The following is a 16529-nucleotide window of genomic DNA, read 5'->3' on the forward strand; positions in this document are numbered from 1 at the left end:
CAATGAAAGAGGATGTATATAACATTCAAAAGAAGAAATGTCACAAGGCAAACTGGCCATAATAACAATAAGAGCTTTCATTTATTGCTCAATGGCAGTGTGTGCCCCACTCTGCGATAGGTGTTCCTTTTTATAGGCTTGATCTCATTAAATTCTCACAACAAGCTTCTGGGATTACTGAAGGTCATATGGCTGGTAAGTGGTGATTAATTGTCAGAGGAGTAGTGTAAAGACAATAAAATATGGAGCAGTTCAGGAGAGTAGCCTGCGGATAGAGTGGTCTGGGAAGGGTCTGTAGGGGAGGAGAGACTTAAACTGGATCCTGAAGCTGAGTGGAATTTGTGGAAAAGGAAAAAAGGGAGAAAGTGAGTGTGGATGCCCAGGCAACATATGTACAGTGAACAGTGAGTAAACAAATTCCCAGGAAAGGGGTGGGAAAAAGTAAACACAAGGGCCAACAACCAAACTGTGGAACCATGCGGCTCAGGAGTCATGGGGAAGGATGACACACCCAATGATCATTCCTGGAGAAGGGATACAAAGTCAGGCTGAAGTCCCATAGCTCACACATGGCCCACTGCATAAGAAAAGAGAAAATCAAGTGACTGGAAATGAGTAAAGGCAATTTCTGTCAAGTACCTTATAAAAAAGCATAGACCTTTCCATCCACCAGCCTTACTTCTAGGATTTAACCTAAAGTAAATTTCAGAGACAGTGTGAAAGCTGGAAACAACTAGATGCCTAATACTAGGGGAACAATTGAATACATTATGGTACCCGTATATGACTAAATGTTACATTGCATCTACAAAATGTACTCTTTTTTTTTTTTTTTGGAAGGATGTGAAATGATCTCATACAATGTCAAGCAGAATGAAAAGCTATAATGCAAAGGTCTTACTTTTTACACTATATAACATAAAATTGTGCGTGTGTGTGTGTATATACATAATCACACAGAAAAAATAACAGAAGGAAAGACACCTAGCATGTTTACTGTGATTAGCATTGCAAAGTGAGAATATGGGTGATTTAATTTTTTCTTTATATTTCCTATACATATCAAGTTTTATCCCACAAACATGCACTTTTGTAGTAATAAAAATGCTTGTTTTAAATCTTTTAAAATTAAAAATCCCCATACTCTTCGTAAAACCCTGTAATAAGCATCTTGCTTTGTCCTTAAAGTGCATTATCTCTTCTTGGAGTATGCAGATGCCAACATTCGCCCAACCAAATGATTGTTCAGTAATTGCTATGTCCATAGATTTTTTTTGAAAGTGCATTTAAATTGGACATTCCTGGATTCCCATATAAAGCTCCTAGCTCCATGGCTCCCACTGAATCAGAAACACTAAATTCTCCCATTAATGTTCTCTGTAGCCATTTAGATAAATCGCCTTCCCTAGGGCCATAAATCCTAAATGAATGACAACCTTATTTCAGGGGACAGGCACCAAAGCCTTTTTCAAACTCAATGATTTATGAATCTGTGGCTTTCAGAATGTCAGGGGTCCTTCATCAATACCCCCAGGGCCTTCCCAGGTAGAGGAACATATCACATCAGATGGAAAGACATTACTGTACTCGGGTCAATAGTTTTCACCTTCATCCTTTCTGCTTGGTTTGGTTTGGAGGTTTATTTATTTTTTTCCTTCCATTGAAATAGTTGGGATCTTAGCTGAGTAAGAGAGGAAGTGCATTAAATATAACTTGATTAGAATCCCAGCCTGCCTTTGCCCTCAAGGCTTTTGGGGCAACATAAAGGTTAATAAGTGAGAGAGGCTCCCACGCACTTAACCACAGTGCAGCACCCCATCACCAAGTGACAATTAGGAACTCTTCATGAATGCCAATGACGGCTGATCAAACAGAGCTTCACCCAAGCCAGGCAGACCTCTACATGAGCTCAGATCTCCATTCATCACCCAGCCGACAGGCTGCAGATCTCTGCGTGGAACGTGCAGCTTACTCTTTCTGTTTTACCCGATGAAACGATCTATGCTACCAGGACAGAGTGGGAGAGGAGCAGGGAGGGGGATGAAGTAGGCTTGTCTTTGGCATGTTTGGGCAATGGCTCAAAGTGTCTGATGGAGGCTTGTAAAGAAATATCGCACAGTGATCTTGCTTGTCCCTGCTTGCAACTTTCTGGCTCTCAGACAAGGACAGTCCTACCTGAAATAGTTCTCATTTTTGGAGGCAGCGTGGCAAATTGGAGCAAGCACATAGCCAGTGTGTGATTTTGAATGAGTCACCCTAGGCCTATGTTTCTCATCATAGAATGAGTGGATTGGATGAGAACAATGGTTTTTTTTTTTTTTTTTTTGTCTTTTAGAGCCACAACCATGGCATATGGACGTTCCCAGATTACGATGGTAGCTGCTGGCCTACACCACAGCCACAGCAACAGCAGGAGCCTATCCTTGTCTTCGACCTACACCACAGCTCATGGCAATGCTGGAGAGTTAACCCAGTGAGTGAGGGCAGGGATCGAACCCACACCTTCATGGATACTAGTCAGGTTTGTTACCACTGAGCCACAACAGGAACTCCGAGAACGGTGATTTTCAAACTGGGTTCCTCAAAGTCTTATGGTTCCATTGTGTTGCCTCAGAACCTACAAGGACAGGGAGGTGGGGAGGTTAGTGAGGCCAGGTACAGATGCTTCACACAAGCTTATTGACTTTTGTTTGTAGGCTATTTTTAAATGTGCAGAGTGTGGGCATACATACTAATCTCACTTGATGTTCACAGCACTGTAAGGAAGTCAGGACCAATATTACCATCCCTTCACATTCCTTTTGCTGCATAATAAACCACCCCAAACCTGGTGGCATAAGACAACCCTCTTAGGACATTCATGGTTTCTTTGGGTCAGAATTTCAGACAGACACAGCAGGAAATACTTTCTCTGTTCCATGACATCTGGGACCTCAGCTGGAAAGACTCAAAGGCCAGGGACGACACAATGGCCAAGGGCTAGACACCCCCCCCCCCCCCCGCCATGTGTCTCCACTCACATGTCTGTCTATTGACTGGGATACCTACATACAGCCTTTCTTGGTGGTCTTACCATGGGCTATTATGTTCTTCCTCATACAATGGCAGCTGAGTTCAAAGAGCTGATGTTCCATGAAAGAACTGCATGGTTCTTTTATAATCTAGACTCAAGTCACACAGTATTGATTCCACTATATCCTGTTGGTGGAAGCAGTCCCAAAGTTTCACCCATGATTAAAGGAAAGAATAAGAAGAGCATATGGAATGGGAGATACCGTGACTGTAATTGGGGAATGTAATCTGTGACACCATCTTCACTTGAAGGATGAAGAGACAAAGAATGGTACCCTTCTAAGGGCAGAGCTGGGACTAGAGCCAGTCCTTCAGATCTAAGTGCCTTCTCAGTTTCAGTGCTATTTTTGGCTCTGAATTAACAGGTCATTAGTTTAGTGAATAGACTGATACACACCTCATCATGCTGGTGCATGACCAGCCAAGGAGAATGATATCTTCTCATGGATGGAAGATTTTGGTTTTGTCTGTTCTCAGACAATTGAAATGCTATTGTGGTGATCATTTTGCGATATACAGAAATATTAAATCATTATGTTGTACACTGAAACTAAGACAACACTGTATGTCAATTATACCACCAAAAAAAAAAAAAGAAATGGGAAATGGGAAAATTTATATAAGTTCCACTAAAATTGAGGTAAAAGGCTAGTTTCTAGCCCAGCATCAGGAGTATAATTGGTACTTAGAAAAGGGTGGTTTTGTTGTTGTTGTTGTTGTTGTTGTTTGTCTTTTGTCTTTTTAGGGCCGCACCCAAGGCCTATGGAAGTTCCCAGGCTAGGAGTCTAATTAGAGCTGTAGCTGTTAGCCTATGCCACAGCCACAGCCACACCAGATCTGAGCTGCGTCTGCGACCTACACCACAGCTCATGGCAACGCTGGATCCTTAACCCACTGAGCAGGGCCAGGGATCAAACCCACAACCTCATGGTTCCTGGTCTGATTCGTTTCTGCTGTACCACAACGGAACTCCTGTTGTTGTTTTTAATAAATCAACATTTTACTTTTTATCCTTTCCGTAATCAAGGCCACATAAGCAACTCTTTCAGCTTGCTTTGACACTTTGGTTGTTCCAACTTGGAATTTACGTCTCTCTTCATCCATTCTCATGACACCTGAGTGTATTTACTTCCAATCCGCCAATGAGAAAAATGAGAGCTGAGGCACCAAGGGAGAGCTTAGGCTACAGGGTGGAGGCTGAGGAAAGAGTTAGACTTTGAGAGTCAACCATTGACTGGGAAGTGGCAATGCCTGGGCCTATGTTGGACACAGAATCCAGAGACAAGTTAACAATGGCCCCTGCCATCAAGGTCCTCATAGGAGAAGATACCTAACATAACCAATGCTAAGGACAGCTGACCAAAGCACTGATGGAACACAGAGGATGTGGCAACAGGCACTGCCTGGAAGACTGGCAGGCTTCATAGGAGAGATAACATTTAATCTGGACTTGAAGAGGTAAGAACTGTCCAGGCTGAGACTTTGGAGTTGAAAAAGTCCCAAGCATGGGGAATACACATGGGAGGCAGAGATAAAAGGATATGATGTATCTTGAGCAAGATAGACATCCAGTCATTGTTGGAGGATAGGTGTGAAAGGCAAGCAGACAAAGAGAGGGTGAGGCTGGAGCAGTAAGTTGAGGTCACATTCTAAAGGAGTACAAGTAGCATCCCTAGCTATACCCTTTCAGTGAGCTTCCTCTTCCTCATAGTCCCACTTTGCTCCCACTTCTGAGACAATGCTCTTTGCTTCTCCACAATTAAAATCTACTCTGGAAAGTGATATCAGTCATTTACACTGTAGTGTAAATGAAATTATCCACAGCCTGTAAGAAATGAGTTCTTTCTTGGAAAGTTGTTTTATTACTATTATTTTATTTATTTTTTAGAGTGATTTTTGATTTATTTATTTTTTTATAATTTATTATTTTTTCTTTTTTCTTCTATTTTTTCTTCTTTTTCTTTCTTCTTTTTTTTCCCCATTGTACAGCATTATTACTATTATTTTAAATTTGATTTCAGCTTATAAAATAAAAGGCTGTGTTCCCTGTTTGAAAGAATGGTGTGGAGATCCTTCCCATGGCCAATGAACTCTGAGCCCACAGTAAGTGTCTTTTGGGGAAACATCTACCACTCTTCGTCAGGGACAGATCTTGGATTCAACTAGCCACTTGTCCAAATCAATGTGCCTGTACCATCCCTGGTCATTTTGAACTCCTCTGGTCTCTGGGTGAGAGCTTAATTATCCCAAGAGCTGCTAACCACTTCTCTCAATAAAATACAGTCCAACCTATAATGATCAACCTGCAGAACTCGTATCCTTCACATCCAGCAAGCCAGACTCCTAGGCATGGGGCAGAATGTAAATGTTAACAATCTCATAGCTCATTGCCTATAAAAACTCTTTTATGAGTGTCTAAGTAACAGGCGATTGTCCAGGGCCTGCAGCTAGAGTGATAATTCCACCTCCTCCCAGCTGAACGAGAGGAGTGCTGATTCTCTGTGAGAACATGTGGGTTATAGCGATGTTTGGGGAAAGCCAGACCTCACCAGCACATTGACACAGTCCATTCACAGGGCTGCAAGGGAGGAGTGAGGAGGTGTTCTAGTGGTGACTGGTTTCCTCTCCTTGTTGATTGGTGTCAGGTACTGCCTGACCTCCTGGCCCATCCGTGCCCCTGCTCATCCCCCACTGCTGCCATCCTTGGAGCCTACCTGACCTGGAAGTAGGAGTGAACTGATCATTAAGCTCCATCCTTGCTGCTTTTCCTCAGATTACACTTTTAATCTCTTATTCCCACCATCTCTCATCTGCTGACTCCAGAGGTGGTCTCCTGACTCTTAGATCACTTCTTGAGCTCTGGTTTCCTGATGTCCCACTGTGTGATGGCTTTTATCCATGCTCTGCTGTCCTCCATTGTGGCCAAGGCCACTTTGTACCCTCCTGTAAGTACAACTTGACCAGATCGCTCCCTGAGTATTACTACCCTAGAGGACTGATACCTGAATCAACCATACTGTGGCTGCTGCTTCTGTTCCTCTGACCTGTCCCTGGGCCTGGGAAGAAGCTCTTACTTTGTTCTCCAGTGTCCAAGCCTTGGTATTGCACCACAGTCCTAATCACCAGGTCTACATCTAATCCTTTGGATCGAACCCCTGCCCTGACCAATTCCTTCCTAAATGCTGCACTAAAGGCCCTGCCTTTTCCTCACTGTACAAACTGTGCCCTCAGGGGCTGGAGTCCAGTGGGAATCCCTGTCCTTGGATGTCAAGGTGCCTTCTTGTCATGCTCAGCTATGGCTGCTAATACCACCTCGAAGACCCTGATCTGGACTCTGACCCCTTTCCTAGCCATTTCATCTCTGGTCACTGCACTTTGTTTCCCTACATCGACTTTCTGCTGTTATCTGTTGCTGATTCTGCCCAGAAACCTGCCATAACCCATGGATTAAGCCAACTGCTGTGCCAACCCCCAAGGTCAGCAGCTTAACATGTAACACATCTATTTCTCTCTTATATTGGTTTAAGTGTTTGATAGTCTACCTCGTAGTGATTTGGGAACTGCTCCTTCCATCCAGTGGTTTCTTCATCTTCTAGGACTTTGGAATCCTTAGCTGGTTCCTCTGTATCCAGCCAGTAGATGAGGGGGGAGAGATAGCATAGGGTATCTCAGAGATCCAGAGGCCTGGCTGAGAAGTGGTGTTCCTCGCTTCTGCCTTCATCGCAGGCAGACCCTGACTGCACCCAGAAAATGAAATCTTCCTATGTGCTGGGAGAAAGTAGAACTGCTTGCTGTGCACGGAGCTTTGTCTCTGCTACACCATGGAGACCTGAGACCTCCTCTCAGCCCAGCCCACCTCCCCTGCCCCAGTTTATCATTCTGTCCAAAGCCTAGAAAGGACTGGACTTCTGAGAAGACATCTCAGAAGTGACAGAGATGTGGACAGGGGCTTTTGCCTTCCCATCACCGGAGCAGAAGGTGGATCCCAGAGGGGGAGGGGAGGCCCTCTGCGGAGAACCTCAGGCAGGCCCTACATAATCTCACGAATTGGGCTCTTCTTGACAAGTATCTGCCTTTCATTTCTTCCAAGAAATATTCCCTTTTCCCTCCTGGGGACTTGTTCAGAGAAGAGATACTCAGGTGATAGGTGCTTCACAGAAATCTAGATGAAGGAAAAAAATGGCATGGAGAATAATTTAGACAAAACAATGTAGATTGCCACGGAAACAATCTTTAGAACACACTGGGGAGAAGAAATCATTGTTAACACGGTTCATATTTTGCAGAGACATCCAATCACCAAACTCAATTCCAGACCCTTCAATCATGCTACCTTCAAAATGCTGGGGTTATTATAACCACAGAGCACATGCTGATTTTCAGGGAGCCCTTTTCCTATCTATCTAATAATCTTTAATGAAGATAATGCTTTAATTAAGGCAACTTACTGTTTCCCTGTTGGTTAATTTAAAATCAGTGGAAGGTCAAGTTACCATTAACCCAGTGAGTTTACTAAGCTGTTTCAGAAGGATTTTTATTCTGATGGGAGAGGCTTGTAAGAAAATGGCCAAAATACATATTTAGTTGTAATGTGCACAAGGGAACTGGGCAGTGTATCTTTTGAACTGCACAGAAAGGAAAAGAGAAACATTCTTAACTACTCAAAAGCAGTTTTTCTCAGGTTTTTCTGCCCCAGCATGAGTTCATGGGTCTGGGTGACTTGGGTCTGTAATAATTATTCAATACGGCTGTTTAAACAGAACCTCTGGGGGTTGTTAATGAACGGTTTGTTCCAGGTTCTACCAAAAAAATGTCAGAAGAAGTGCTGTAGCTTTTGTGAGTGAGGCCCCAGAGATGCAGGTTTCCTACAGTCCAGGGGCTGGCCGCAGCCTTGCAGGGGCTGGCAGAGCAGCATCTTGCCATGTTGTCTGTCCACTCTTCTCACAGGGCTCTCTGCCCTTCCCCAGGGTCCCCTGCCTTCCTGGGGAAAAGTTGGATGGAAGACAAAGCCATGGTCTGATCTTCAGTTCCTGGAGACCAGCTGGAGCACAGGTCATGCTCTACACACCCTGAGGACTTCTGGAGAATGCATTCATGCTGTTTCTCCTCTCCATGCCCCTAGAATTCCCAATACTCTGTATGTGTGGGCTCAAGGAGAATAGAGCTAGTTTTCTTGCCTGGAATAGATGGCAAGACTTGATAAAATGATGAGATTTCTTTCTTCCTTTTCTCCTTCCAAATATTTGCTAAGCAAGTACTGTATACAACATATTCTCTCTAGTGCCTCTGGGGTTCCTTTCATGTGCCCTTTCTTCCCTCAGTGACATTCCTTCTTCCTGCTTTCTGCATCAGATTTCCCCCTGCCCTCCACCTCTCTGTAACCTCAAAACCTGTTTTCAGGGCAGTTTCAGTTATCAGGTGTTTGCACCTTAGTGCTCCTCTTCCTGGAGAAATTAGCACTGGATGTTTGACCTTCCATTGTCATATCAAACAGCCTGTATTCACTACATTTTAAAAATCAGTTTGGAGGCAGGAGAGAGATTTTCAAAGTAGAGGACTTTCTCCGAAACCTTAGAGTCCCACTATCTGGTGACCACCCACTTGGAATATGCATGAAGTGGGTGCCTTCACTGGCTCCTTTTTGTGATTACATCAGAGAATGGAATTGACCAATCTCAGAAAAACCTAACATTGCTCCTAGGATAATGTTCCAGATCCTTTCCATTGCACATAAGACCCTGTACAATCCAGCGTCCTACTTAACTCTTCAGACTTTTTCTGCACTGTCAGAGGAAAACCACATCAGAATTTTGTCAGATCTTTGATAGAAATACTATCTAAGCATGCTTTTGCTTGAGGTGTTCTATTCGTCAACCCCTTTCACCATGCTAACTCCAGCTCCTGCTTCAGGTCTCACTTTAAATGGTACTTCTTTTGGGGAGCCTTCGCTGACTCCTAGGGACCTAATGATACTGGATTAGGTTTCTGATACATGATCTCACAGCACCCAATAACTTTAGGAGTGTCCGTCATGGTGGTGTTCAGTTATTTGTTTCATGGATGTGTACCTCACTGACTAGTCTTCACAGATACCTTATTTATTATTATGTACCAAACATCTGGCAGAGTGAGGGGCTCATATTAAATATCTGTGGAATGTATACATGACCAGTCACAAGTACTGGGTAGGTACCAGTCTTAAGTACTTATGATGACAGGTACCATGTTTCAAAGTCAAAACCTCTTCAAGAGTTCCCTTACCATTTGGTAATTTAAAAACTGATTAGCTCTGCCCTGCTGAGCAGTCACCTGCTGTTATGGTCATCACATCTTGGGCAGGCTCTGTACTTGGATTCTGCCCTCTTTGCCTCACATTTGAGCTTTCAGTCCAACCTGTGAGATCCTACTGGATTAAATTTCCCCAGACACTGATTTGACCAGGTGACTCTTCAGATTAAAAAAGTTGTGTATGGAATACAGGTAAGACTTCACCTGGCCTTCAAGCCCATCTTTAATATAATTCTGACCCAAATTTCTGTATTCACTTATTCTGTAAGATAAATTGTTTGTTCCACCAGATGTTTTTACCCATAACTATAAGCTTTGTTTACATTATTTACTCCACCCAGAAGTGCCTCCTTCTCTTCTGTTAACAAACTTTGATTTACCCCAAGAGTACAGCTTATGTCTCACTTTCTCTGCAAGTCCCTAGCCACTTGTGTAAGAACTCTTTCAGTTGTAAGTGATAAGGCCTATCTCAAATTGATATAAGTTGAAAAAAAAAAAAAAGAACTTACTGGTTTATGTAATTGATAAGTCCAGGGACAGAATTTAAAAATGACTTTAGGTAAAATATTATCAGTAATCCTTCTCTTTCTTCTAATTCTGTTGATTATTTTGATCTGTTTCTTTCTTTCTGAGTTACTTTTGCCAGGGAGTGGATGACAATAAGTTTCATGTGGTGGTCCAATAAACTCAAGGCTTACATCCTACCAGCTTAACAATCTCAGGAAAAATGAGCTTCTTTTTCTTAAATGTTCCAAATGAAGTCCCAGAGAAGGATGGGTCACATGCCTTGGCTGAACCTCTTGCTGTGATGCTCTCATTAACCACATCTGGGTCATATTCCCACTCCCAGAATCCATGCGTGGAGTACTTCATATAACTGCCTTAACAGATAGTAGGAGTTGGGTGGCTCCCCAAAGGAAAATTTAGATACTATAACTGGAAGGGGAAATGGATGTCAGGCAAAAAAAAAAAAAACAACATATATATTCATTCTACCACTCCACATTAAGTGGGCTCTCCTGGTTCTGAATTTCTGTCTACATTAATATCTGGCAAAGGGGAATGGAATAGCTGAGATTGGATTAGTTCAAATGAGGTTAATTCCTGGGGCTGAAACATTGATGAACAAAAGCAGAGTTCTCTTAAAAATCAACAACAACAAAAAAAGCAGGGGGTGGGGTTCTTGCTGTTGGTTAGGTAACCAAGAGGGGTTGCCCAGGATACTTTTTAATCAACTTACCTGCTATCAATTGAGTACTATGTGCAAAGCACCACCACATGCTTTTTGTTTTGTTTTGGCTGCACCCGCAGCCCGTGGAAGTTCCTGGCCCAGAGATCAAACCCGTGCCCCAGTGGTGACTTGAGCCACAGTAGTGATAACGCTAGATCCTTAACCCACTAGCCACGAGGGAATTCTACCACCATATGTTTTGGATTCTAATCTCATTCATATGATTTTTTTTTTTCCCACTGTACAGCAAGGGGGTCAGGTTATCCTTACATGTATGATTTTTTTTTTTTTTGAATGGCAGGAAGTTTGGCTTAAACTGTGCATCTTCACAATGCACTGAACTTAGCAGCTATTCAAAAAGTGATGATGAGGGGTTGAGAGAAGGGTATAAAATTCAGAGTATCTAGAATCTTGTTGTTCAAAGACTTCATTTTTGCCCTCACTGCTAAAGAAAATGAAAGATCCACATCTATGTTATGGTTGCTTAAATTGGGAACTGAAAGTGAATCTCAAATATACCTTCTTAGCTATAAGTTACCTTCTGGTCAACTTGTAAATTATTTGACTCTTTGTATATATGGCCCATCTAGATGGTTCTTAAAGATGTAAAATGAATTTAGACAGGCAATGTATGTAACTCTGTTAACTGGTCTCCTTTTATCTCTGTTCCTCATTTTTTTGTTTAATAGGGAAATTGCTCTCCCACTGAATCATAATTCACAATGTTAAGACTTCAGAAATATAATCTTATATTCAAGAAAGAATTTCAATCTTCTTGCTGTCAAACACACTCTGTTCTCACATGGGCACTTAATGGTGTCAGGATGTCAATTTCATTTTGACAGGGCCCCTATAGACGGAATATTCAATTTTTTATTCTTGGTTAATATGGATGGGTTAAGAGGGTGTTTCATGGAAACATATACTTTCACACAAAATTGGATGACAGTAGTATGTTTGTGAGGCACTCTAAGCTTTTGAGAATGCAAAGGCTGCTCAAGACCTACTACTAACTGCCTCCAAGTGGCTCCACGACTGTTATAGTATCCAATTGCTGTGATGTTCCTAAAAGCCTGGAGGTCCTGGAATCTTTGTTCCCACCAAGAAATGATTTCTTCCACTTTCTTTTGGTGCAGCACCACTTGATTTTTAGATGTAGCCATTACAGCTAAAAATCCATCGTTCTTGGCTTTTTAGGTAAAGTTAGTGCCTGATGTGAGTTTTTCGATTTCTGTCCAGGCATAGGAGAGACTACACAACTCTCAACACTTTTGTATTAGCTATCTATTGCTGCATAGCAAATGATGCCAAAAGGAAGTGGCTTAAAACAATGCACATGATTATTTTACTCAGTTTCTGTGTGGAATCTGGGAGAGGCTTAGCTGGATGGTCTTGGCTCGTGAGATTATGGCAAAATGTTGGCCCGGGGCTGCAGGAACCTGAAGGCTTAACTGGAACTGGACTGGGGTTTCCAAATGGGGTCTCACTCACACAGCTGTTAGCTGGAGGCCTAAATTTCTTGCCTTGTGGGCCTCTGCTTGAATGTCTTTATGGCATGGCAGCTGGCTTCTTTCAGAGTGAGTGATCAAAGAGAGAGACTAAGGAAGATGCTGCAATGTCTCTTCTGACCTAGTCTCAGAAGTCATACACTGTCACTTCTGCCATATTCTCTTTGCTAGACATGAATCACTCACCAGGTCTAACCCATACTCAAGGAGAAGGAAATTAAGTTCCACCTCTTTTTTTTTTTTTTTTTTTGTCTTTTTGCCATTTCTTGGGCCGCTCCCGTGGCATATGGGAGGTTCTCAGGCTAGGGGTCTAATCGGAGCTGTAGCTGCCAGCCTATGCCAGAGCCACAGCAACGCGGGATCCGAGCCGCGTCTGCAACCTACACCACAGCTCACGGCAATGCCGGATCATTAACCCACTTTGCAAGGGCAGGGATCGAACCCGCAACCTCATGGTTCCTAGTCAGATTCGTTAACCACTGCGCCACAACGGGAACTCCCAAGTTCCACCTCTTGAAGGGAGACATATCAAAAATTTTGTGGACATATTTTAAAACTACTACAACCCTCTTGATTTTCCCCCTTCGTAACTGGGTATCTGCAAAACCAACCAAACTCAGAGGTTTAGCCTGTGGTCAGCAAATGGACAGATGATACTGCTCCCCCAGCCTTGGGGTAATTCACCAGAATTTCAGCCTCCTAACCCAACCAAATAGGTGCTCCTCCAAACTTGAAAAAGGTGGAGTGGAAGTTGGGTCTGAGAGAGCCAGATTTCTTCTTCTAGCTTCTCTGACAATACTGTCTTCTATGCTCCTCAAGAATATGCCAGGAAGAGGTATTCCCAGCATTTGCTCAGATAGTAGGATACCAGCAATGACGGATTCTGAACAGGGAAAGAAGCATTGGGTTGCATCCACCTGGACTAACAGGTCTGCTTCAGGAAGCAGGTGCTAAGACCTGAGTAAGATGTTAGCTGGTTCTGTTCTGCTGCTGGTTGGCAAAGACCAGCCACAAATGGCGAAAGTGAGGCTATGAGTAGACTTTAGTCCTGGGATCAAGGAAGAGATAGAGCCTCCTGCTGGAATCATCCACAGCACTACTGGAAGATGTACAGGACCTACAGCAGAATTCTAGGCTTGGATCTCAAAAACAGAAACCATAGTGGTCTGGCTCCTTGACAGCTCTCAACACACAATTTGCTGAAGGGTGCACTTGGTACCAGATGGAGAGGTTGCGAGGACAGAGCATGACTTTCAGGCCACAGAGTGAAGCATCGTGCCATGAAGACAGATGGTGAGACGGGTGGCTTACTGCCTTTTTAGTATTCAACCTGCCTGTGTACCCTTCACACAGGACCTCTTCAGAAGCTTCCATTTCCAAAGCATCTGAATTTAGAAGTCAAATGTAAATGTTTCAAGCTCCAGTCCAGGCTAAGTATGCTTCATAGCTTTTCTCTTTTCTCACATTTAGACACAGCCAGATTCTGCTACACTGATTAATAAAGGAATCACAGAATGGTATAATTTGTGAAACTGGGCATTGGAGAGATGTCATGTATGGAGAGGATAGAGTCAAGAATAGAGTTTTCTTTCCAGTGTCTGAGCCACTAATTGGCATTCAAAAGTGTGGAACCATGTGTGGAGTAAGAAAAATCTTATTAAAATCTTACAGGTATGGCTATAAGATAAGGAGACACCAATATGCAACAGTTTTCAAATAAATGAATAAAGAGTTTTCCACCCTACATCCAAAAAAAAAAAAAAAAAAAGAGTCAGAAGAGTAGCTAGAGAATCAGGAGAATGTAGTTAGGCAGGTAGAAGTAGATGGCTGGCATTTTCAAAAGGCTGCAGAGTGGTCACTGGGAAAGATGCCCCAAAATAGAAAGAAGAAAGAAGTCTTTTGTGACCATTGAAAGAAAAGCCGATTGTGTGGGTATAAGCAACAGTGTAGTGGGGTAAATAAGAGATGAGAAGGTAAAGACAGCAAAGATAGTTTAAGTTTCTCAAGCACGGTGATTCTGAGAAGAAAGGAGATAGAGTAGTTTGAAAGGCTTGACCAGGTTGGGTGGTTTTTGTTCTGTTCAAAGGATGGAGGAGACTGAATGTGTCTGTGGGAGAGAAAAGCTAGCTTAAAGGGGAAAACTGATAATGGGGAGAGGATAGTTGATTAATCAAAATCTGGGAATGGCTGGGATCCAGTGCACAGGTGCAGAGATTAACCTTGATGAGGAGAAAGAACACTTCTTGCGGTGGAAAGGTGGAATGAATGAAGGCTATAGGACAGGCATAATAATAAAGTGACTGGACTTCAGGGTGGAGAAACTGGCTGTCATTGTAGAGGAAGGCTAGGAAAGCCTGAATTTTCTGGACCGAGTCCAGATTTCATATATAGTCAGCCACTGACTGTATGTGTGGATTCAACCAACCATGGTATTCAGGAAAAAATTCCCCCAAAGTTTAAGAAGTTGCGCTGGCAACTATTTATGTAGTATTTACACTCTATTAGGTATTATAAGTGATCAAGAGAAGATTTAATGTCTACAGGAGGTAGGTTATATGCAAATACTACAGATATTTTACATAGGGCACTCGAGCATCCATTATTTTGGTATCTTCAGGGCACTTAGAAACAATTCCCAAGATACTGAGAGAGAGCTGTATTTAAGTATCATATTCTTCAGCCATTCCTTTTACATTTATTCAGAGCCCTGTATGTGCCAGACACTGAGGTCCACAGAGATACAACTCTTCATGTAATTTTGGAATTTGTTATATTGGTGACTCAGTGAGGATTACTTTTTACTGCTCTAGAAGGCTTTCAGTAGAAGTAAACATCAATCAAAAGAGTCATTTGTCAGACAGACGTCCCGAGTAGGGGTTTGGAAAACACATGCATCTCAACAATGGCTCCCTGTGTGAGGTGGGGAGGGAGGAGAGGCCCGGATGGGGGAAAGAGGTTTAGACAGGGTAACCTGAGAAGTGTGGGCGTTCAAACAGGTGAACCTCTTGAGTACTTCAGGCCACGCTGTAGCCAAGGGAAATACCGTCTCAGCCCACCGCGGTGTGAGAACCGCCTTCTTCTCTAACCAGGTATAAGTACGGAGGCTGGGTAGGACCACACACAAGATAAGACGGCATCCAGAACTGCTTCCCACAAACTTCTACTGCCCCAGACTGCTTAAGGTCACTGCTACTTTAGCCCTCGTTTATTGATGAGGGGCGGGGGAGTGGAGAAGCTGTGGGCGAATCACCTTTCTTGTTTTACGATTGGTCGTATTAGGATCCAGGTTCCGCCTCCCGCGCCGCCGCCGCCAGGCTCTCGGAGTTGTCACTCAGCCACCGTGGCCGCCCCTCTCCCTGGCCCCGCCTCTCGCTGTGGCTGGGATCTCGCGGGAAGAGCTGTGGGCACGGCTGTGGCTCGGTCTCCCGGTTGCGCGCGGAGCGGGAGGGTTCTCCCCACACAAGCGGTTCCTCGCGGAGGGGTTGGAGCTACCGCAGACGCAGGCCTGAGCCGTCCCTTCTTCGCCGCCTCCTTCTCTTCCTCAGGGCTTCCTGGCCCGCTCGCCCTCCGACGCTGCCCAGGTGAGGAAGCCCAGAGCGCGTCTGCGCTGAGGAGTGGTCGGGGAGCGGGGACACGGAGCAGCCGGGGCAGGCGGGCTCCCGACGGGGGCGGCTCCTTGGGCAGCGCGGCGCTGCTTGGTGGGCGTGAGGCTTGTCGGGGTTCAGGAGTGCTGGGGGCGAGGAGGCGGTGGGGTGGGATCTGGGTGCGGGCGCGCAAGGGCGGTGTAGCGCGTGCCAGGGCTCCTGGGGTGAGGAGGCGTTTTATTGAGGGTCCTGGGGCTCTTCCGGCTTTGGGGTAGGGGGTGGGTGGAGGCGTAGAAGGTCCCGGTTCTTCGATGTCGAGGGAGATTTATCAGGGTCCTTCAGTTCCGTGAGGTGGTATGGCGAGGTTTCGGGACGAAGGGTCCTTTCTCGCGGTCCCATGCTCTTTGAGGGCAGAGGATTCAGTTTAGCAAGGTCCTAGGTCTCTGAAGGGGCAGATCCGTGGGGTCTTTAGGGTCTTTTGAGCGGGAGTGGGCGTCTTGTTTCGCATCCTGGGAAGAAGAAGCGGTGTATTGGGGTCCCGGGAGGATTGATCTATTTATCGAGGTCTCCAGGCTGGAGGGCGTTGTATATGCGTTCTGCAGGGTCCAGGGTCGCCTTGGTGGGCTGCTAGGGGCGAAAGGGTTTATCGCGGAGACCAGCGTTTTTATTAGGGTTTCTGTTTTGCCCAGAGGGGGGCGGTAACTTGGCATGGTCTTCAGTCTTTTGTGGGGCGACAGGGCGAGTTAGCGGGTCCCCGGGTGATCTCGAAGGAAGGACGAAGCTCTGCAGGCGCTGGGTCGGCTCAGGGCGGCAAGTGGGCTCCGGTGGCATCCCGAGCCAGCTCAG

General features: G+C 44.6%; 1 protein-coding gene across 1 annotated transcript in view; it reads left to right on the forward strand.

The window, feature by feature from the left end:
- The window catches only part of GLCE (glucuronic acid epimerase), a 114267-nt gene continuing 113194 nt past the window's right edge, over positions 15457 to 16529 (forward strand). The window contains exon 1 of the mRNA XM_001927959.7: positions 15457 to 15680. The gene's annotated coding sequence lies outside the window, so the exon portion shown is untranslated. The remainder of the gene's footprint in view (positions 15681 to 16529) is intronic.

Source organism: Sus scrofa, chromosome 1 (genome assembly GCF_000003025.6).
Source record: "Sus scrofa isolate TJ Tabasco breed Duroc chromosome 1, Sscrofa11.1, whole genome shotgun sequence".
NCBI lineage: Eukaryota > Metazoa > Chordata > Mammalia > Artiodactyla > Suidae > Sus > Sus scrofa.